The following is a 23,462-nucleotide window of genomic DNA, read 5'->3' on the forward strand; positions in this document are numbered from 1 at the left end:
CTGTGATCCCAGCACTTTCAAGAGGCAGTGGTGGACAGATTGCTGAAGTCCAGGAGTTTGAGACCTGCCTGGGAAATATGAGACCTTGTCTCTACAGAAAATTTAAAAATACATACATATTAGCCAAACATGGTGGTGCCTGCCTGTAGTCCCAGCTACTCAGGAGGCTGAGGTGGGAAGATCACTTGAGCCTGAGAGACAGAAGTTGCTGTGAGCCAAGATAGTGCCTCTGCAGTCCAGCATGGGCAATAGAGCGAGCCCCTGTCTCAAATAAATAAAATTTCATGAAACTGGAAATGTTCAGAATAATACTTCAAATTCCAGAAAATGCTTTACATTTTCCAAAGTGTGAGTCTTTAAAAGAAGACTTGAAACCCCACAAGCAGAGTGTGACAATTAATGACTTTCTAGTAAGTTTCATTAAAAACTAGCACTGGTCTTACAACTCTAGCCAAAATGTAGGTGTGATAGGCAGCCTTTTTTTTTTTTTTCTGAGACTGAGTCTCACTCTGCCGCCCAGGCTGGAGTGCAGTGGCGCAATTTCAGCTCACTGCAACCTCCGCCTCCTGGGTTCAAGCAATTCTCCTGCCTCAGCCTCCCGAGTAGCTGGGACTACAGGTGCCTGCCATCACACCTGGCTAATTTTTGTATTTTTAGTAGAGACAGGGTTTCACCATGTTGGCCAGGCTGGTCTTGAACTCCTGACCTCAAATGATCCACCCACCTCGGCCTGCCAAATTGCTGGGATTACAGGAGTGAGCCACCGCACCTGGCAGTAGGCAGAATTCTAAGATGGTTCCTGTTACTGGGAGATTTGTATCCCTGGTCCCCAAAATTAATGTGTTGAGATCCTAAACCCCAGTATGTCAGACTGTGACTTTATTTGAAGATAGAGCCTTTCAAAGAGGTAATTAGGGTAAAATAAGGTCACAGGGGTGGGTCCTAATCCAATATGACTGGTGTTCTTATAAAACAAGATTAGGACACAGAAATGCAAGAGCAAAGACCATGTGCATTACAAAAAGGCCAGACCCCTCTTTCTCTGGCCAGGTTGGTTAAGACACACACTCTTGCCCTGACCTTGGCTCCCTCCATGGTTTTGGAATCTAAAGCTGGTGAGTCGAAGAAGCAGGGAGAGTAGAGAAGCTGCCCTGCCCATGATGCCTGAAATCAGGCTGGACTTCAACACCAGGATAAAGGCACGCCATAGCTAACAGCACAGTGAGGGAGTCAGATGCATGGGACTGCTACCAAACTGCCTGGGTTTGGATCCCTGCACCACCTCTGACAAGCTATGTATCTGATGCTAGATATCCTAGCAACAGACAGGTAAATCTTGGACATTACAATTTTCCTCAACACAGCAGAGTGAGCTGTTCAAATTGTAAGCCAGATCGTGTCTCTCTGCTCAAATCCTGCAGTGGTTCCTTTTTTTTTTTTTTTTTTTTTTGACATGGAATCTTGCTCTGTCACCCAGGCTGGAGTGCAGCAGTGCAATCTCGGCTCACCACAACCTCTGTCTCCCGGGTTCAAGTGATTCTCGAGCTTCAGCCTCCCGAGTAGCTGGGGTTACAGGCACATGCCACCACACCCGGCTAATTTTTGTATTTTTAGTACAGATGGGGTTTCACCATGTTGGCCAGGCTGGTCTCGAACTGACTTCAAGTGAGCCACCTGCCTCGGCCTCCCAAAGTGCTGGGAATACAGGCATAAGCCACTGAGCCCAGCCAATGGTTCTCTTTTCATTCAGAGAAAACAACCGAAGTCCTCACAATGACCCACAGATCATGTCTGATCTCTTCTGTCTCTCTCACTCACACTCACACACACAGCTTTTATTTATTTTTATTTTATTTATTTATTTATTTTTTGAGACGGAGTCTCTCTCTGTCGCCCAGGCTGGAGTCCAGTGGCGTGATCTCGGCTCACTGCAAGCTCCACCTCTCAGGTTCACACCGTTCTCCTGCCTCAGCCTCCCAAGTAGCTGGGACTACAGGCACCCGCCACCACGCCTGGCTAATTTTTTTTTGTATTTTTAGTAGAGACGGGGTTTCACCATGTTAGCCAGGATGGTCTCGATTTCCTGACCTCGTGATCTGCCCGCCTCGGCGTCCCAAAGTGCTGGGATTACAGGCGTGAGCAACCGCGCCCGGCCACACATAGCTTTTATAACCTCCGCTCATACCAATCTTCATTTGCTTGCTCTGCTTTTCCCTCCATGACCTTCATGCTCTTTCTTAAGCCTGCCCAGCATATTCCCACCTGCTATGGGTTGAATTGTGTCCCCCAAAAAGATATGTTGAAGTCCTAACTCCCTATACATGTGAATGTGACCTTGTTTAAAAATAGGGTCTTTGCAAATGACCATCTAGTCAGGCCAACTTTGCAGGTGACCTCATCTAATCAAGTTTAGAATAGGCCCTAAATCTAATCTCTAGTGTACTTATGACACATACAGATACACAGAAAGAACACCATGTGACCATAAAGGCGAGCCTGGAGCAATGTGTCCACAAGCCAAGGAATGCTAGGGGTTGCTGACAAGGATCAGAAGGTAAAAGAAATAAGGAATTACTCCAGGTGTGGTGGCTCATGCCTGTAATCTCAGCACTTTGGGAGGCCAAAGTGAGAGGATTGTTTGAGCTCAGGAATTCAAGACCAGCCTGGGCAACGTAGTGAAACCCCACCTCTTTTACAAAAAAAATTAAAAATTAGCTGGGCATGGTGGTATGCACCTGTAGTCCCAGCTACTCAGAAGGCTGAGGCAGGGGGATCTCTTGAGCCCAGAAGATCAAGGCTGCAGTGAGCTATGATCGTGCCACTGCAACTCCAGCCTGGGCAACAGAATGATGAGACCCTCAAAAAAAAAAAAAAAAAAAAAAAAAACGAAAGAAAGAAAAAAAAGGGAATGAACAGACTCTCTTCAGAGCCTCCAAAAAAGCACCAATACTGCTGACTGCTGACACCTTGATTTCAGACTTCTAGCCTCCAGGACCGGGAGAGAACAAATTTCCATTGTGAATCCCCCAGCGTGGTACCTTGGGAAACTAATACACCACCACCTGCCTTTACCTTAGCTGTTCCTACTACCTGCAACATCCATCTTCCAAACATCCAGATAACTTGCCCACCTCCGTCAAGGCTTTGCCAAGTACCCTTTTCAAAACTGCTGCTTCTAACACCTGTGCTGACAACCCCCTTACCCTGCTCTAATCTATTTCAGCACTTATCACCTTCTAACATCCTATAGTTTATTATGTTTATTGTTTTGATCATCATCTATTGTTAGAATTTGAGCTCCGTAATCATATGGAATCTTTATTTCTTTCACTAAGGACCCTGTATGCCAAACAGTGTAATAAAAAAAATAAAGAACAGTGAACATCATGGGGTGAATATCATGAAAGACAAGACAGTGGTTACCTTTGAAGGGAGAGAGGGGGTTGTGATTTGGAAGGTACATGGTGGCTTCTGACTTGCAGGCAGTGTTCTATTTCTTAGCCTGGTTAGCAGCTGAAGAGATAATTGCCTTCTCATAATGTGTTAAACTGTACATTTAGGTTTATGCATCTTTCCTTGTGTGCTATTTTCACAAGAAAACGAAGCCTCAAGAATTTTCACATTTCTTCCATGAGGAAAGGGAGATTTATTGCTTTAAAATATTGTTTATAAAAATGTTGTAAGTGGCCAGGCCCAGTGGCTTGGCTCACGCCTGTAATCCTAGCACTTTGGGAGGCCGAGGCCGGTGGATGACGAGGTCAAGAGATTGAGACCATCCTGGACAACATGATGAAACCCCCTATCTACTAAAAAATATAAAAATTAGCTGGGTGTGGTGGTGCACACCTGTAGACCTAGTGTCCCCGTAATCGGTCGGTTCTTGGTCTCGCTGAATGAAGCCACAGACCCTCATGGTGAATGTTACAGCTCTTAAAAGCAGCGCATCTGGAATTGTTCGTTCCAGTAGGTTCGCAGTCTCGCCGGCTTCAAGAGTGAAGCTGCAGACCTTCATGGTGAGCATTACAGCTCCTAAAGGTGGCACGGGCCCAAAGAGGAAGCAGCAACAAGATTTATTGCAAAGATCAAAAGAACAAAGCTCCCACACCACCGAAGACAACCCAAGCAAGTTGCTGCTGCTTGCTCGGGTGGCCTGCCTTTATTCCCTTATCTGACCCCACCCACATCCTGCTGATTGGTCCATTTTACAGAGAGCTGATTGGTCCATTTTACAGAGAGCTGATTGGCCCATTTTACAGAGAGCTGATGGGTCCGTTTTGACAGGGTGCTGATTGGTACGTTTACAAACCTTGAGCTAGACAGAGTGGTGATTGGTGCATTTACAATTACTTAGCTAGACATAAAATTTCTCCAAGTCCCCACTGACTAGCTAGACACAGAGCACTGATTGGTGCGTTTACAAACCTTTAGCTAGACGCAGAGCGCTGATTGGTGCGTTCACAAACCTCTAGCTAGACACAGAGTGCTGATTGGTGCATTTACAATCCTTTAGCTAGGCAGAAAAGTTCTCCAAGTCTCCACCCATCCCAGAAGACCAGCCAGCTTCACCAGTCACTGGCACTCTGGTACTCGCTGGGACTTTGCGTCACCCAGCCTGGGCACTCCGGTAGCCCAGAAGGAGCTCATCCCGCGATAAAGCCCAGCAGGAACCGGCCGGCCGCGCCCAGTGCGGGGCCAGCCGAGCCTGCGCCCACCCGGAACCCGCGCCGGCTAGCGAGCGCCTTGCGCAGCCCTGGCTCCGTCCGCGCGTCTCTTTTCACACTTCCCCGCGAGCACAGGGAGCCGGCTCCGGCCTCGGCCAGCCCCAGAGAGGGGCCCTCATAGCGCAGCGGCGGGCTGAAGGGCTCCTCGAGTGCGACCAGAGCGGACGCCAAGGCCGAGGAGGCGCGGAGAGTAAGCGAGGGCTGGTAACACGTTGTCACCTCTCACCAGCAACTCAGGAGGCTGAGGCAGGGTAATCGCTTGAACCTGGGAGGGGGAGGTTTAAGTGAGCCAAGATCGCGCCACTGTACTCCAGCCTGGCGACAGAGCAAGACTCTGTCTCAAAAAAAAAAAAAAAAAAAAAGTTGTAAGCTGGCAGCAGTGGTGTACACCTGTAGTCCCGCCTACTCAAAAGGCTGAGGCAGGAGAATTGATTGAGCCCCGGAGTTCATGGTCAGCCTGGGCCGCATAAAAAGGCCCCATCTCTAAATAATAATAATAATAATTGTAAGTTCAATGATTACAGATTCGAAAAGTATACTTGGAGTTCATAATTCTCCAAAAGAGAAGCTACAAAGCAGCAACATGCTACACGTAGCTGCTGTTAAGGACTGAATTGTGCCCCCTCAAAATTCATTCGTTGAAGCCCTAACCCCTAATGTAATTATATTTGAAGATAAGGCCTTTAAGGAGGTAATTAAGACTAAATGAGGGCCGGTTGCGGTAACTCACGCCTGTAATCCCAACATTTTGAGAGGCTGAGGTGGGCGGATGGCTTGAGCCCAGGAGTTCGAGACCAGTCTTGGCAACATAATGAGACCCCGTCTCTACTAAAATATTTTAAAATTAGGCTGGGCACAGTGGCTCATGCCTGCAATCCCAGCACTTTGGGAGGCCGAGGCGGGCGGATCATTTGAGGTCAGAAGTTTGAGACCAGCCTGGTCAACATGGTGAAACCCTGTCTCCACTAAAAATACAAAAAAAAAGTAGCTAGGCATGGTGGCACATGCCTGTCGTCCTTGCTACTCAGAAAGCTTAGGCAGGAGAATCACTTGAACCCGGGAAGTGGAAGTTGCAGTGAGCCAAGATCACGCCACTGCACTCCAGCCTGGGCAACAGAGACTCCATCTCGAAATAAATAAATAAATAAATAAAATAGCCAGATGTGGCGGTTGCATGCCTGTAGTCCCAGGTACTTGGGAGGCTGAGGTGGGAGGATTGCTTGAGCCCCAGAGATTAAGGCTGCAGAGAGCTATGATGGCACCATCGCACTCTAGCTTGGGTGACAGAGCAAGATCCTGTCTCAAGGAAGAAAAGAAACCTTACATCTGGTATGAAATGTTAGACAGAGTTTTGGGGTAGAGTTGGGAAGACAAGTGGTGATCTGAGGTTGGCCCCAGAAAAACCACAGTCCCCATTATCCAGGAAGATGGTTCTGAACACCACTTAGGCTTCTGAGGTCTTTTTTTTTTTTTTTTCTTTTTTTTGAGACATAGTCTCGCTCTGTTGCCCAGGCTGGAGTGCAATGGCACAATCTTGGCTCACTGCAACCTCTGTCTCCAAGGTTCAAGCAATTCTCCTGCCTCAGCCTCCCGAGTACCTGGGATTACAGGCACCCACCATCACGCCCAGCTGACTTTTGTATTTGTATTTTTAGTAGAAACAGGGTTTCACCATATTGGCCAGACTGGTCTTGAACTCCTGACCTCAAGTTACCCACCTACCTTGGCTTCCCAAAGTGCTGGGATTACCCACGTGAGCCACCGCTCCTGGCCCTGAGGTTCTGATTCCTGTTTGATGAACCTGAAGATGATTAGTCAGCAAACTGGGGCTAGGTGGGATGGGCCCATCAGTAATCCTGACTACCTCAGAGGGCATAAGGGCCACTGACCTTCAGAACTCAGCCATTTCCCGGGATATGCTCAGACCCGCAATAAACTGGGAACAAATTCTAATGATTAGTAAGGATTTTAAAATCAATGTTTATTAAAGAGGAGGGCCCTGCATGTTTCTATTTCTCTCTACAGAGGGCTTTTATGGCCTTTAATGTAGAGTAGATTGAACAATACTTCTCAGAGGAAGCTCTCTGGACTCCATAAGAATTAAGTGGGGAATGACGTTAAAATGCATATTACGAGGCTCTGACCTCAAATATTCGGATTCAGATAGTATGGGCCAGGGATCAAGAATCAGCTTTTTAGGCCAGGCATGGTGGCTCAGGCCTGTAATCTCAGCATTTTGGGAGGCCAAGGCAGGCAGATTGCTTGAGGCCCGGAGTTCGAGACCAGCCTGGGCAACATGGCAAAACCTAATCTCTACCAAAAACACAAAAATTAGCTGGGTGTGGTGGTGCATGTCTGTAATCCCAGCTTCTTGGGAGGCTGAGGCATGAGAATTGCTTGAACTGGGGAGGAGGTGAAGGTTGCAGGGAGTTGAGATCGCATCGGTACACTCCAGCCTGGGCAACACAGCAAGACGGTCTCAAAAAAAAAAAAAAAAAAAAAAAAGAATTGGCTGGGCAAGGTGCCTCACACCTGTAATCCCAGCACTTTGGGAGGCCAAGGCAGGCAGATCACTTGAGGTCAGGAATTTGAGGCCAGCCTGGCCAACATGGCAAAACCCCATCTCTACTAAAAATACAAAAATTAGCCAGGCATGGTAGTGCACACCTGTAATCCCAACTACTAGGGAGGCTGAGGCAGGAGAATTGCTTGAACCCAGGGGGCGGAGGTTGCAGTGAGCCAAGATTGCACCACTGCACTCCTGCCTTGGTGACAGAGCAAGACTCCATCTCAAAAATAAATAAATAAATATTAAAATAAAAATGTAAAAAAAGAATCAGCTTTTTACAAGTAAGTGTTTAAGGTGATTCTCTGTCAGATGTTTTTAGACATTTCTCCAAGAGTGGCCCAGAGACCACTGGTGTGAGATGATCACTTAGAGTCTTGTGAAAAATACAAATTTCCTAGACATCCTGAATTTTAGTAGGGAAAAGGGCGATAGGGAGTGGAGCCCAGGATTCTGCATTTTAAAGAGGCTTCCCAGTTAAAAGTTTACTGGCAAATGTTAAGAACCACCTGCCTAGGGAATAATAAAATGTTCTCTTGGAGAGGAGGGAGGGGATCAGGAAAAATATTATAACTAGATATAATGGATACTAGGCTTAATAGCAGGGTGATGAAATAATCTGTGTACCAAACCCCCATGACACATGTAACAAACCTTCACATCCTACACATGAACCCCTGAACTTAAAATAGAAGTTTAAAAAAATGTTGTCTTGAATGGGCCATGACCTGGAAGATCTGTTTCTGCTAAATCTCATTAAGCTACTTTGGGGGTATTTTCATGAGGAAACACAACACAAAGACTCAAGGGAGGAATGAAAAAGAGACAGGGCACTGTTTAAGGACAGGAGTTTGGTAATAACCAAGAATGGTATCACATCAGGCCAGGTGCGGTGCCTCACACCTGTAATCCTAGCACTTTGGGAGGCCAAGGCGGGTGGATCACTTGAGGCCAGGAGTTCGAGACCAACATGACAAAACCCCATCTATCCTAAAAATACAAAAAATTAGCCAGGCATGGTAGCACACACCTGTAATCCCAGCTGCTCAGGAGGCTGAGGCAGGAGAATTGCTTGACCCGAGGAGCAGAGGTTGCAGTGAGCCGAGATCATGCCACTGCACTCCAGCCTGGGTGACTGTGCCTCAGAAAGAAAAAAAAAGAGAAAAAAAGAAATGGTGTCACATCAAATAATTTGTATAACGTTTCTCCAGTGGGAGGGCCACAACACATTTGCTCCCTACTCATCCTTGCTTTGCCTGCAGAGAGCACAATTTTTCTTACACATAGATGCTCAATAAGTATCTGTTGAATTGTTTTGGATGTATTCCCCTTTGGAGAACTATACTTTCAACATATACATACACACACACACACACACACACACACATATGTTGCTGGTGTTTGGATGAGCATATATGTGTGTTTATGGGTAGGGGCAGAAGAAGTGATGATGAAAGAAAGTGGGTTTGATAAAGGGAGGGAGATAAAATTGAGTGAACTGCTGAGTAGATTTGAGTTATACTTAAGGAAAACGTAACTACAAGTTCTATTTTGGTTTACTTCCTCTCTTGCCCTGGGATCTTAAGCAAGCAAGCTACTTTCGTTTCTCTATTTCAACAGTGCCTTTTTTTTTTTTTTTTTGGAATATGCCTTGTGGAATTATTTTTAAAAGTAAGTAATATGAGATTGGAAAGCACCTTTTCCTCTTAGCCAAAAGTGTGCAGAAGAGAATTTCCACCATCTGGACCACTTCAATAAGAGAAGTACACTTACACTCTCTCTCTCTCTCTCCCCCTCCCTCCCCCTCCCTCCCCCTCCTCAACCTTACTCTCTCTCTCCCTCCCTCCCTCCTGAAGATCATTTATTTAGTAAATGTTTATTGAGAATTAATTATATGCTAGAAGCTGTGATAACTTCTGGGATAGCAAACAAGACATGACTGCTACCCACTATTGTTGTAGAATCTGGAGAATTCAGGGTCTGAATTCTCAGACATCGGAAGATCAAAGAAAAGTCACTAACCAGCCCTCCTGGCACAGGTGGGCAAGTTCCAGTGTGAGAAGCCAGGCTTCCAGCTGTCCAAGTGGAAACTCTCAGCGGGATCCCTCTTAGTGATCAGGGCTTGTACTTGGGAGGAAGTGCTTGTACTTGGTGTGGAGCAGACAGCAAGGACATACGGAACTCACCCCCACCTTTACCTGTCTCTCAATATGGTGGGGAGTGGGGACAAGTTGGGATATGCCAATCTCTCTGTGTCCTTCTCCCATAGAATGGCTGCTGGTTCACATCTATCTCCCGTGACCCGTATCTCATGCAGGCTCCTCTTTTTCTAACTTTAACACAAATTATTCAGGGAAGGGGATTCTGGGAACTATAGTTCCAACTTAGCCAAGCTAACACCATTACATATGAGGAGCTGGGTCAAGAAGTGATGAAAGAGAATTCTCAAGACGCCAACACTTGGCTGAAGGTGTCAAAATCAAAGTAAAGATTCTAAGCAAAAGTGCTTGTTCAGGTCCCAAGCTGTTTGCAACTTCTCAAAAGCTTCTTTGAGTGGTCTCCTGTGTCAGCACTAGAATTTTCCTACATAACAAACAGCAAATCGGCTGCAGGAAGGTAGAAGTCAGCTGGTAAATAAATATATGGCTGATACCCAATACAGTGACCACAGGCGCAACAATTAAGGATGATCACTGGATTTCTGTACCTCAGTGTGACACAATAGCTATTAACAATCACTTTAAATTCTAATTTTTTATCAGATTTAGATTTATGAGGTATGGAATACTCCTCTGTTCAAATATTTATTAATGCTTACTATAAGTCTCGTGAAAGTGAAACATCCTACTAAACTCTGTATGAACCAACTACACACCCTTCTATCAGTCCTTGCTTACAACACCTCAAATCCCCTGCCCAACTGTGCCAGATTCTCTGCAAGACTTACAGTAAATAAAACCTAGCAATACACTGAGCCACATGATAAAGTCACAAGCTCTTCGCCCAGAAAGATTGAGCGTAATTCCTTAAATTAAGGTGATTTGGAGCCAGGTGCCTGGGCAACAGAGGAAGACTTAAAAAAAAAAAAAAAGGTTATTTGGTTAAAAATAGCAGAACTTCTAGGGAACTAATTTAAACTGAAAGTGGGATTTATAATAAAGATACTGGCTTATCTCATTGGACACAAGCACAGGAATGCAGCCAGCCCTCAGGCAGAGACTGAAATAAAGAAGTAGAAGGAGCACCCCACTGCATTTCATTTCTGCTTCTCTCTGTGCACTTGCCCCTTCTGCCTGCAAGCTGAATTTTTCTGTTCTTCAAAACACAAGATGAAGCTGGGTGTGGTTCCTCATGCCTGTAATCCCAGCGCTTTCGGAGGCCAAGGCGGGCAGATCACTTGAGACCAGGAGTTCGCATCTCTACTAAAAACACAAAATTAGCCAGGTGTGGTGGCTTGCACCTGTAATCCCAGCTACTCGGGAGGCTGAGGCAGGAGAATCACTTGAACCCGGGAGGTGGAGTTTGCAGTGAGCTGAGATCGCACCATTGCACTCCATCCTGGGCAACAGCGCAAGACTCTGTCTCAAAAAAAATTAAAAATTAAAAAATTAAAATGTTTTTAATGGCAGAATATAAAAAGTAACAATCTTTTGCAAAACGGAGAAAGAAGGAAGACCTAGGGAAAGTGCTTAGGTAGAAATGTGAAAATATCATCCCAAGGGACAGGGTGTGACTGACCTCTATTGATTGTAGCAGATTATTTGTTAGGAGGTCATCGAATGCCATCTAAGAAGTGTGAAGTTGATCCTGGAAGAAACAGGATTTGAGGAGTCAGTGTGCTGTGGCATAACCAGATTTATGCTTACAAAAAGGGAAATCGGTCCATGGCAAGACGGAGAATGGTTTAGAGGACATAAAAGCTAGGGGCAGGAAGTCAAGTTAGAAAGTTTTGCATGAGGCCGGGCACAGTGGCTCATGTCTGTAATCCCAGCACTTTGGGAGGCCGAGGCGGGCGGATCACGAGGTCAAGAGATCAAGACCATCCTGGCCAACATGGTGAAACCCCTGCTGTACTAAAGATACAAAAAAAATAGCTAAAAAAAAAAAAATAGCTGAGCGTGGTGGCTTGCACCTGTAGTCCCAGCTACTCAGGGGGCTGAGGCAGGAGGATTGTTTGAACCTGGGAGGCAGAAGTTGTAGTGGGCCAAGATCATGCCACCATGCCACTGCACTCCAGCCTGGCGACAGAGTGAGACTCCATCTCAAAAACAAAAAAGAAAAAAAGTTTTGCATGAAATAACCAAGTCAGAATTGAGAGCTGAAACCAAGGAATGGCCTTTGAGATGCAGAGAAACAGAACAGCTGTGGGGAAGTGGAGGCAGAAGGCTTGGTGACAGGTTGGATGTAAGCACTGTCCGGGATGGAGGAGACTTAGACTGGCTCTTTTTTGAACAGTGGTGAGATCCCAGCCTTTTCATAGGAATTTCCCCTGCTTATTAGTTTTGTGGAATAAAATCAGATTGGCATAATTCCTCTCATCCTACACCCCTACTCTTGGGAATATCCAACACACAGATCAGACAGATCTGCTACCTCAAATTGTATTACTAGGCTTAATTAACATAAAAGGGCTGCATCTTAATTTCATGGCTGGTATATGGGACTGGAAATCCCCTGGAACTCTACCAAGTCTCTGGCCTTCTGAGCTCAGATGAAGATTTTGGAAAGCTTGCTGAGGGTTTTTTCTTATTTCTTTGATGAGTTTTGCTGCTGCAGCATGCCTTCCTGGTGTTCCAGGTGAGAATACTGAGTGCTCACAACATGCCAGATATTTACTTACATTCTTTCTCTGTCTGTCTGTCTCTCTGTCTCTCTCTTTTCTTTTTTAGAGACAAGGTTTTGCTCTGTGCCCAGGCTGGAGTGCAGTGGCACAATCATGGCTTACTGCAGCCTTAACCTCCTGGGCTCAAGTGATCCTCCCACCTCAGCCTTCCAAGCAGCTGGGACTACCGGCATGCACTATCATGCCTGGCTATTTAGAAAAAAAAAAATGTTTTTTTGAGACGGAGTTTTGCTTTTTGTTGCCCAGGCTGGAGTGCAATGGTGTGATCTTGGCTCACTGCAACCTCTGCCTCCTGGGTTCAAGTGATTCTCCTGCCTCAGCCTCCCAAGTAGCTGGGATTACAGGCATGTGCCACCATACCCAGATAATTTTTTGTTTGTTTGGTATTTTTAGTAGAGACGAAGTTTCTCCATGTTGGTCAGGCTGGCCTTGAACTCCTGACCTCAGGTGATCCACCCACCTCAGCCTCCCAAAGTGCTGGGATTACAGGCGTGAGCCACCGCACTCAGCCATTTAAAAAAACAAAAACAAACAAACAAAACAGAGTCTCACTACATTGCCCAGGCTGGTCTTAAACTCCTGGCCTCAAGTGATCTTCCTGCCTCGGCCTCCCAAAGTGTCGGAATTACAGTCATGAGCCACTGTGCCCAGCCGATTGTCTTTTTATTCTTATAATATCCCATTTGGAGAAACTGAGACTCAAAAATGTTAAGGAACCTATTGCCCATACATCATTTAGCTAGTAAATCCAAAACTGGGATCAAACCCTCTCTTAGTCTGGACCCAAAGCTTGGTCCTTGAATCACTACAAGTTCCTGTGTTCTCACTGTAAGCAGCTGCACCTTCTGCCTCCCTGGAATTAATAGGTCTCCTGATAGTCAATGCCTGCCTATATATCCATGAGCCAACTGCTCTGCCTGCTCTCAAAATGGTATTTAGAAAGCAATATTTCGGTATGGTTTTGCTATTGCTATTGAGATGTCAATACTCCCAGGTCCTTTCAGGGGATTGAACTAACCAATGCATGTGTTTGTGCATGTATACACACACATATGAGCATATAGATATGTATATGAGTGTATACATATAAATGTGTATGAATATGGACATGAAAACATATATGTAAATGTGTGTGCACATGTTTACATTTATATCTATCTTAATATATTAAAGACCGTTAGGTCACTCCAGTACTTCCAATTCTAATCCATCCACAAGGTTCATTCTAGTTTTTGCTTTTCTTTTTTTTTTTTCAAAACCACATTCAGTTTTTAATTTAATTTTCCATTGGGCGATTTACATATCTCCCTCACACTGTCTTTTAAGTTAGTGTCACAATTTTCCATAATAAACTGCTTAAAGAGAAGCTTTGGTCAAAAATGGAATGAAGTCGCAATTAAAAAAAAAAAGTACTGCTTTTAAAAAACCAACACTTTAACCAATTTTATATTCAAACAAAACCACACGGTATTGGCGTGATATGTGTTCTCAGTGTTTCCTTGGGGCTGGCTTCCTTGCCATCGTGCCACAGCACAGCTGCGATCTTCCACAGTTTGTTGTGCTGGATGGTGGAAGCTCACTCAGCTTCACATCCAGAGGCCCTGGATGGAAGATTCGAGAGTCTTGAAATCCTAAATTGTCATGGCTCCACCGATGTCAGTAGTGCAAAATTTGCGACAATCTTGCTTGCCCACCTCATAAATAGAGACTTGAGTGATGCTGTTCGGGTGCAGCATCTCCAACACCGTGTTGCGGTCCTCAGTCGTGGCCCTCTTGTCCATGTTGCAAAAGCATTCATGACAGACATGTTGCGTTGGATGCTCTGTTTTGGAACGTCCAACCTGGAGATGAAGGTCAGGCAGCCTCGGTCATCGAAAAGAGCGTTGGGCAGCAGTCATGGCCAGCAGCCACCACTCTGTTCTCTGAGACAAATGAAACACTCAGGAGCGGCAGGAACTCTATGTGAGACCTGCACACTTTTTGAGGCAACAGCAACAGACACGGTGCTGTTGTGGCTGACCCAGGCCAGGCGGCTCCCACTGGCAGAGAAGCTGACCCTGTGGACCCAGCCACCAGTGCCACTGCCACCTAACTCTGACATCAGCTGCCCAAAGGGCATCTTGCTGCCCCAGTGCATACTGACTGGCTTTTCATCCACTTTTTTTTTTTTTTTTTGAGACGGAGTCTCGCTCTGTCACCCAGGCTGGAGTGCAGTGGCACGATCTCGGCTCACTATGAACTCTCCCGGGCTCACGCCATTCTCCTGCCTCAGCCTCCTGAGTAGCTGTCATCCACTTCTTTAATGTAGGCAGAAAACAGTCTGCATTTGAAGTCACATGATCCTGCTGCCAGCAAAACGTTGTTGGGATGGCAATCTAAGCTGAGGACTGTGGAGCGAATTGGCTTTTTAATGTGCTTGCTCACCCACCAGTCATTTTCAGACTCAAAGTAACAGAAATGAATCGTGCTCCACTTCCCACAGCAAATTTGTTCCCTAGTGGGGACTACTTCACAAAAGTAGCTGCACAGTTAATTCTCAGGATCACCAGGGTTGGCTTACAGACACCATCTTTCTGACTCCAGACATAGGCATTGTGGTCTGCCCTGCAAGTGACGATGCGGTCGCTCTTGGGAGCCCAGTCAATACCTGTGATATGTCTGTTGTGCTCCTTGAGTTCATGAGCTTTCACCCACCAGCTCCCGTTCTTCTTCTTCCTTTTTTTTTTTTTTTGAGACAGAGTCTGGCTCTATCGCCAAGGCTGGAGTGCAGTGGCACGATCTCAGCTCACTGCAACCTCCACCTCTTGGGTACCAGCAATTCTCCTGCCTCAGCCTCCCGGGTAGCTGGGATTACAGGTGCCTGCCACACCATGCCTAGCTGATTTTTGTATTTTTAGTAGAGATGGGGTTTCACCATCTTGGCCAGGCTGGTCTTGAACTCCTGATCTCGTGATCCACCTGCCGAGGCCTCTCAAAGTGCTGGGATTATAGGCATGAGCCACAGCGCCCGGCTCCGTTCTTCTTATAGATGTGCACTTGGTGATTATTGGAACTGAGGGCAATCTGGGTATGATCCCTGTTCCAGGCACGATAGGTGATTGGCTCTAATAAAAACTGGTGCAGTGACATTATTCTTAGTGTTTTCAAAGGAGAGAAAGCTGGGGTCGGGGGAGTCCGGACGGGCTTGGAGTGGAGGATTCATGGACTCTGGGCAGTCAATGCAAACAGGCCCACCACGGGGACCGATGACTAGTTTTCTCTATTTCTATAATCCCTTCTCTGACAGTGAGAAACCTGACCCTCATTATCTTTGACATATTAGTTTACCTGAATATATTAATCTTCCTGAATATGACCAACCTCCCATCACCTCTTCCATTCCCTCCCCATACAAACATCCTCCTCACCTCATTGTATTCTGATATGCAATACTAGGCCACCGTAGGCTCGTGGGTGAAAGCCCTCCCATGCCATTTGTGCTCTTGTGTTCTCTGAGCTGCCCCCCTGTATAAGCACCCTCCATCACCCACTCCAGTTCTGACTCCCCACACCAGGTTGCTCCCATGTATGGATGACTTCCTCTCCTTTCTTGGGCTCCAGCACCAGTGCTGGGCCATTTCCATGAATGGATATCCTCCTAATCCCCTTAGGTTCTGACTCTTCACATCAGGCTACTTCCATGTCCACCCAAAGCCTGTGAATGTGATTATTCAGAAATAGAGTCATGGCAGAGGTAATCAAGTTAAGATGAAGTCATATGGCTTTAGGGTGGGCCTTAATTCAATGACTGATGTACTTAAAGGAGGGAAGGCTGGGCACGGTGATTCACGCCTGTAATCCCAGCACTTTGGGAGGCCGAGGGGGGTGGCTCACCTGAGGTCGGGAGTTCAAGACCAGCCTGATCAACATGGAGAAAGAAACCCCATCTCTACTAAAAATACAAAATTAGCTGGACATGGTGGTGCATGCCTGTAATCCCAGCTACTTGGGAGGCTGAGGCAGGAGAATCGCTTGAATCCGGGAGATGGAGGTTGCGGTGAGCCAAGATTGTACCATTACACTCCAGCCTGGGCAACAAGACTGAAACTCCGTCTCAAAAGAAAACAATAAATAAAAAAGAAGAGGGAAATTTGGACTCAGATATACAAGGAAAATGCCATGTGATGATGGAGACAGAGGTTGCAGTGATATGTCTACAAGCTAAGGAACACCAGGGAGTGCCAGCAACCACTGGAAGCTAGGAAGAGGGAATGAACAATTCTCCCCTAGAGGCTTGAGAGACAGCATGGCCTGATGACATTTTGCTTTCAGACTTCTGGCCTCCAGAACTATGAGACAATACATTTCTGTTGCTTTAAGGCACTTGGTTTGTGGTCATTTGTTACAGCAGCCCTAGGAAAGTAATACATCTACTTTGTCTGGAACAAGAGGACAGAAGTATGTACTTCCATTGATTTATGTGCAGTTGCTAAGAATTTGGTTGGATGGTCAAGAAAGGAAGAAGACTGAAACACTGGTGACAAAGAAGTATGGGGAATTGGTATGTTGATGCACCTCTTGGAAAGGACATAGACTACAAAGACGTGTGTCTATGTGAATGCTCATCAAGGGAAATTCACAGCAGAGGATGCTCTGAATAACCAAAAGGACAAAATGACATACTATGTGGATGCAAAAAAAAAAAAAAAAACTTTTTCCGGACACTTAATGTTTACTCAATGGGCACATGAATAAAGTGGTCATGATGGCAGGAATGGAGGCTAGACATGGACTCAACAACAGCTTCTCCTGAAGCTCCTAACCAAGGTTAGCCAGGCTGACACTATTGCTGAGCACCTTATCTGCCAACAGCAGATGCCAACACTGACCCCTGATATGGCACCATTGCCATATGATTAGCAGCTGTCTGGTAGCAGGCTGATTATACTGGAACTCTTCCATTACTGAGAGGGCAGAAATTCATTCTCATTAGAATTGACACATATTCTGGGTATAAATGCCTTTTCTATTCATAATGATTCTGCCAGAACCTCCACAGACTCATAGAATACCTTGTCCACCATCATGGTATTCCACAGAGCACTGCTTCTGCTCAAGAAACTCATTTCATGGTAATGGGAATACAGCAGTGAACTCATGTCTATAGAATGCGGATACTGCATCATCTAGAAGTGGCTCCCCTAACTTAAAGGCAAAATTGCTTACTGAAAACTCATTTATGCTGCCTGTCTTAGTCTGTTTGAGCTCCAGTAAGAAAATACTATGGACTAGCTGGTTATAAACAAGAGAAATTTACAATCACGGCTGGGTGTGATGGCTCAAGCCTACAATCCCAACACTGGGAGGCCAAGGTGGGAAGATTTCTTAAGGCCAGGAGTTCGAGACCAGCCTGGGCAACATAGTAAGACACCATTTCTACAAAAAAAATAACAAAATTAGCTGGGCTTGGTGGTGTGTGCCTGCAGCCCTAGCTATTCAGGAGGTTGAGGTGAATGAATCCCTTGAGCCCAGGAATTCGAGGCTGCAGTGAGCTATGATCATGCCACTTCACTGCACCTGGGGCAACAGAATCAGACCCTGTCTTCAAAAAAGAGGAAAGAGAGAAATAAAGAAAGGAAGAGAGAGAGAGAGATGAAGGAAGGAAGGAAGGATGGAAGGAAGGAAGGAAAGGATGGAAGGAAGGAAAGGAAGGAAGGAGAGAGAAAGGAAGAGAGAGAGAAAGAAAGAAAAAGAAAGGGAGACAGAAAAAGAAAGAAAAGAAAGAAAGAGAAAGGGAGAGAAGGAAAGAGAAAAAGAAAAAGAGAGAGAAAGAAAGAGAAAGAAAAGTAAGGAAGGAAGAGAGGGTGAGGGAGGGAGGAAGGAGAAGGGAAGGGAAAGAAGGAGGGAGGGAGGAAGGGAGGGAGGGAAGAAGAGAAAGAGAAAGGAAGGAGAAAGGAAGGAAGGAAGGAATTTAGTCATGTATCACATAAAAACAAGAATACCTTCTAAGAAGTGTGTTGTTAGCTGATTTTGTCACTGTGAACATCTTAGACTGTGCTTACACAAACCTAGATGGTATAGCCTCCTACGCCCCTAGGCCATGTGAGATAACCTACTCCTCCTAGGCTACAAACCTTTACAGCATGTTACTGTACTGAATACTATTGGCAGTTGAAATGATAAGTATTTGTATAAACATAGAAAAGATAATGTGTTGCACTATCAGTAGGTATAGGAATTTTTCAACTCTACTGTAATCACATGGGACCATCCGTCATTGACCAAATGTCATTATGCAATGCAAGATCAAGGTACCATCCATTTCTGTGTCTGGTGAGATGTCTCTTCTGGATAGACAGCCTTCTTTTCACTCTAATGTCACATGGCAGAAGGGGTGACAGGTCTCTCTCAGTCCTTTTTTTATTTTTAAGGGCACTAATCCCATTCATGAGGGCTATGCCCTCCTGACCTAATCATCTCCCAAAGGCCCCACTTCCAAATACTATCACCTTGGGGGTAAGGATTTCAACATATGAATTTTGAGGGGGACATAAACATTTAGACCACAGCAGTGCCAGATGTGAAACCACACTTTTAAAGATCGGATTCTGACTTGGAAGATGCAGTATATGCTTTGAATCAGAGACCGTGATGTAGTGCCATCTCCTCCACAGCCAGAACAAGAGTCCAGGAATCAAGGAGTATGAGTGAGAGTGGCTCCTTTCACTACTGTATCAAATAACCCACTTATAAAATGTTTCTTCCTATCCTGGCAACTCTAAGACTTGCTGATGTGAAAGTTTTTGTTCTCAAGGGAGAAATGTTTCCATTAGAAATACAACTATGTGTCTAGTCCACTACATTGGAAGATGAGGATACCACCTGACCATCTTGGGCTGCTTATGTCACAAATCAACAGGTAGAATAAGTGGTTTCTATACTGCTAGTGATTGATCCCAACTACCAAAGGGGAACTTAGGTTACTGCTAAACCACGAGTACAAACAGAACTATGTATGGAACCCAGGGGATTTCCTGGGACATCTCTTAATACTTCCATGCCTGTATTAGTCAGGGTTCTCCAGAGAGACAGAACCAACCGTGTGTTGTGTGTGTGTGTGTGTGTGTGCATGTGATATGGGGAGATTTATTAGAGGAATTGGCTCACATGATTATGGAGACTGAGAAATCCCATGACAGGCCATCTGCAAGCTGGAGACCCTGAGATGCTGGTAGTGTGACTCAGTCCAAGTTCAAAATCCTCAGAGCCAGGGAAGCTGATGGTGTAATACTCAGTCCAAGGCCAAAGGCCTGAGAACCTGGGGGCATTGGTGTAAGTCCTGGAGTCCCATAATCAGAGAGCCTGGAATTCTGATGTCCAAGGGCAGGAGGAGGAGAGTATCCCAGCTCCAGGAGAGGGAGGGAGAGAGGGGGAGAGAGAGAGAGAGAGAGAGAGAGAGAGAGAGGGAGAGAGAAATCCTTTTCTCTCCTTTTTTATTCTATACGTACTAAACTCTTTAGCAAATGGTCATTTGGCCATATCCTTAGTATTCTCTCTTGAACTCTTGAACACACTTTTTCATTTTTTACATGACCAGGCTGAAAATTTTCAAATCTTTCCATTCTGCTTTTCCCCCCCACCTTTTTTTTTTTTTTTTTTTTTTTTTTTGAGGAGGAGTCTTGCTCTGTCACCCAGGCTGGAGTGCAGTGGCATGATTTTGACTAACTGCAACCTCTACCTCCTGGGTTCAAGTGATTCTCCTGCCTCAGCCTCCTGAGTAGCTGGGATTGCAGGCATGCACCACCAGTCTTGGCTAATTTTTTTGTATTTTTAGTAGAGATGGGGTTTCACCATGTTGGCCAGGCTGGTCTTGAAGTCCTGACCTCAAGTGATCCGCCTGCCTCAGCCTCCCAAAGTGCTCGGATTACAGGCATGAGCTACTGCACCCGGCCCCATTCTGCTTCTTTTTAAATTATGAATTCCATCTTAAATCATTTATTTCCTCTTATATCTTACTGTATGTGGTTAAAAGTAGCCACACAGATCCTAAAAATATTTTTCTTAGAAATTTGTTTTACCCAGCTGGGTGTGGTGGCTAACAACTCTAATGCCTGCACTTTAGGAAGCCAAGGCAGGGAGTTCAGTTGAGCCCAGGAGTTCAAAACAAGCCTGGGCAGCAAAGTGAGACCCTGTCTCTACAAAAAATTTAAAAATTAGCTGTGTGGGGGAGTAGCATCCCAGCTACTCAGGAGGCTGAGCTGGGAGAATTGCTTGAGCCCAGGAGTTTGAGGCTGCAATGAGCTATGATCACACCACTGCATTCCAGCCTGGGTGACAGAGCAAGATCCTGTCTTAAAAACAACAGCAAGAAAAAAGCTCTTCCATCAGATATCCTAGCTTATCACTCTTAAATTCTGCCTTCTGTAAAGTCTAGGGCATGAACACAACTCAGCCAAGTTCTTTGCCATTTCATAACAGGGATGGCCTTTACTCTGGTTTCCAAGAAGGTATTCCTCTTTTCCATGTAAGACCTCATCAGATTGGCCTCTATTGTCTATATTTCCACCAATATTCTAATCGTGGTCACTTAAGTAATCTATAATTAGTCTCAGCCCTTCCCTGCAGCTCTCTTCTTCTTCTGAGCCTTCACCAGAATCACCCTTAATACTCCATTTACAGCAATCTAGTCTTTTTCTAGCCTGCTGCTCCAGATCTTTTTAGCCTCTACCCATTACCCAGTTCCAAAGCTACTTCCACATTTTCAAGTATTTACTATAGCAACAAGTCCAATCTTGGTACCAATTTTTTTGTCTTAATCCATTTTGTGCTGTTATAATAGAATGCCACAAACTAGATCATTTGTAAACAGAAGAAATTATTTAGCTTGCAGTTCTGGAGGCTGGGAAGTCAAAGATTGTGAGCCTTCATCTGGTGAGGGCCTTCTTGCTGCATCACAACATGGTGGAAGGCATCCCAGGGCTAGAGAGCATGCTCAAGAGCAAAAGGGGAACAAATTCACTTTTCTAACCAAACCACTCCCTCAATAACTAACACACTCCTTTGATAACAACATTAATCCATTCATGAGGGTAGAGTTCCCATTACCTAATCACCTCTTAAAAGTCCTACCTTTTAACATAGTACTGTTGTATTGGGGATTAAGTTTCCAATATATGGCCGGGTGTGGTGGCTCACGTCTATAATCCCAGCACTTTGGGAGGCCGGGGTGGCTCACATCTATAATCCCAGCAAGCCAAGGCAGGTGGATCACTCCTGAGGTCGGGAGTTCCAGACCAGCCTGACCAACATGGAGAAACCCCGTCTCTACTAAAAATACAAAATTAACCGGGCATGGTGGCACATGCCTGTAATCCCAGCTACTCCAGAGGCTGAGGCAGGATAATCACTTGAATCTTGGAGGTGGAGGTTGTGGTGAGCCGAGATCGCACCATTGCACTCTAGCCTAGGCAACAAGAGTGAAACTCCTTCTCAAAAAAAAAAAAAAAAGTTTTCAACATACAAACTTTGGAGGACAAATTTAAACCATATCAATGCCCAAGAAAAAATATTAACAGAAAACTGTCACACACACAAAAAAATAGAGGCTGGAATATTAAGACTCAGACAATTTAGAAATGAAAGCTTAGGTCACTCCACTAAGACACCTGACCAGCTGAGCTTCTGGCTGAGGGCAAAGGGAATACAGAGTAGGTAGCAGAAGGTCATAAATATCAACCATGGTCTCGTCATCAGTTAAAAAACAGGGCTGTAGTAGGTTGGCTACATATTTTCTCTTTGCTTGTAATATGTATGTTTATTTTTAAATGTTAGCCATTTTCTTTTTTCCCCCATGATTTAATATACAAGTTGTTGGAGGTTAACTTTACAATTTAGACTTTAGCTAACAGAATATTTAGTAAACTGTGACTGAATTTGAAAAGCAATTAATAAACTCAGTATTAAAATTTTTTAATTTTAATTTTTAAAATTATAGTAAAATATGCATAATGTAAAATTTATCATTTTAATCATTTTTAAGTGTACAGTTCATTGGCATGAAGTACATTCTTATTGTTGTGCAACCATCACCACCACCCATCTCTAGAACATTTTCATCCTCCCAAACTGAAATTCTGTACCCATTAAGCAATAACTCCGCGTTCTTTCCTTCCTGCCCTCCAGGCCCTGACAACCACTGTTCTACTTTCTGTCTGTATGAATTTGACTATGCCTGGCACCTCATACAAGTGGAATCATACAATATTTGCCATTTTGTGATTGTCTTATTTCAAGTATAATTTTTTAGAAGGTGAATTATAACTCACATACAAATACAAAATGAATATGTGTGATGGGTTTTATTTACCTCATTAATTAATGAGGGAACCAGTAAGATGTTACAACTAGATCAAAGGATAATTCAAAAAAACACACATAAATAGGCAACAAGGAATGCTAGAATGCATTTATTTAAAAGATGGAAAATGGTCTAACCACAGGGTGGTTAATCTACTATATTCCACCAGACACAAATAATTTTCATTTCTATGAACTAAAAATCTTTTACATTGTTATTAGTTTTCTACAACTTTCAGAGCTATAAAATAGCCCCAAAACAATGAAAGGAAAAGAAAACCAGGGAGTGTATCAAAATAGAATGTCCAATAATCATACATATAGAGCATGAATGGATATTGACAGTAGCCGTGAATGGAAAAACAAAAACAAAAAAGGTAGGGTAACACTGTGCCAGTTATCAATTTATTGCTCCTTAGTCCAAAGCAATCTTTCTTTTTCTTGTTTGGAGTTACTGATCTGGATCTGGATCCCATGAACATTTCTCATTTGCCAGCTGGTGCAATGTTAGGCTTATCAGCAGAGGGCACTAGAGAGACACTGCAGGCATAGCAGAGAGGCAGTAGCTGCCCTTCCTAGATCTCCTTGTTCTAGATTTTGTTCTTATGGTGTCACCTATGGAGTTCCATTGGCACTCACTCTCCAATAAGCTTCCACCTCACCCCAGTAGATGGCTTCCAGCTCACCATCCCCACCTGCAGCTGCACCACCACCTCTATCTGCAGCACTCCAGTGAATTCCTCTGTCATTTACACATATCATTTCTCTGCCATCTAGCTACAGCCCCGTCCTCTCCAAGGGGGTCTGAATTTTAGCCTCAGGGTTGAGATCTCTTCCAAGTCTGTTACTCCCTTGGATGTTCTCCCTCAGCCTTAGAGGTAGTCATGCTGTTTACATTTGCTTTTTCTTCTTCTTCCTTTTTTTTTTTTTTAAGAGATAGGGATCTTGCTAAGTTGCCCAGGATGGTCTCCAACTCCTGACCTCAAGTGATCCTCCT

General features: G+C 44.8%; 1 protein-coding gene and 1 pseudogene across 1 annotated transcript in view; one reads left to right on the top strand and one right to left on the bottom strand.

Annotated features, from left to right (window-relative positions):
* AFF1 (ALF transcription elongation factor 1) overlaps positions 1–23,462 on the top strand; it is a 247,133-nt gene that overhangs the window by 7,409 nt on the left and 216,262 nt on the right. The gene's annotated exons all lie outside the window — the stretch shown is intronic.
* Positions 13,624–15,346, bottom strand: LOC101056730 (actin-related protein 2/3 complex subunit 1A-like; annotated as a pseudogene).

This window comes from Pan troglodytes, chromosome 3 (assembly GCF_028858775.2).
Source record: "Pan troglodytes isolate AG18354 chromosome 3, NHGRI_mPanTro3-v2.0_pri, whole genome shotgun sequence".
Taxonomy (NCBI): domain Eukaryota; kingdom Metazoa; phylum Chordata; class Mammalia; order Primates; family Hominidae; genus Pan; species Pan troglodytes.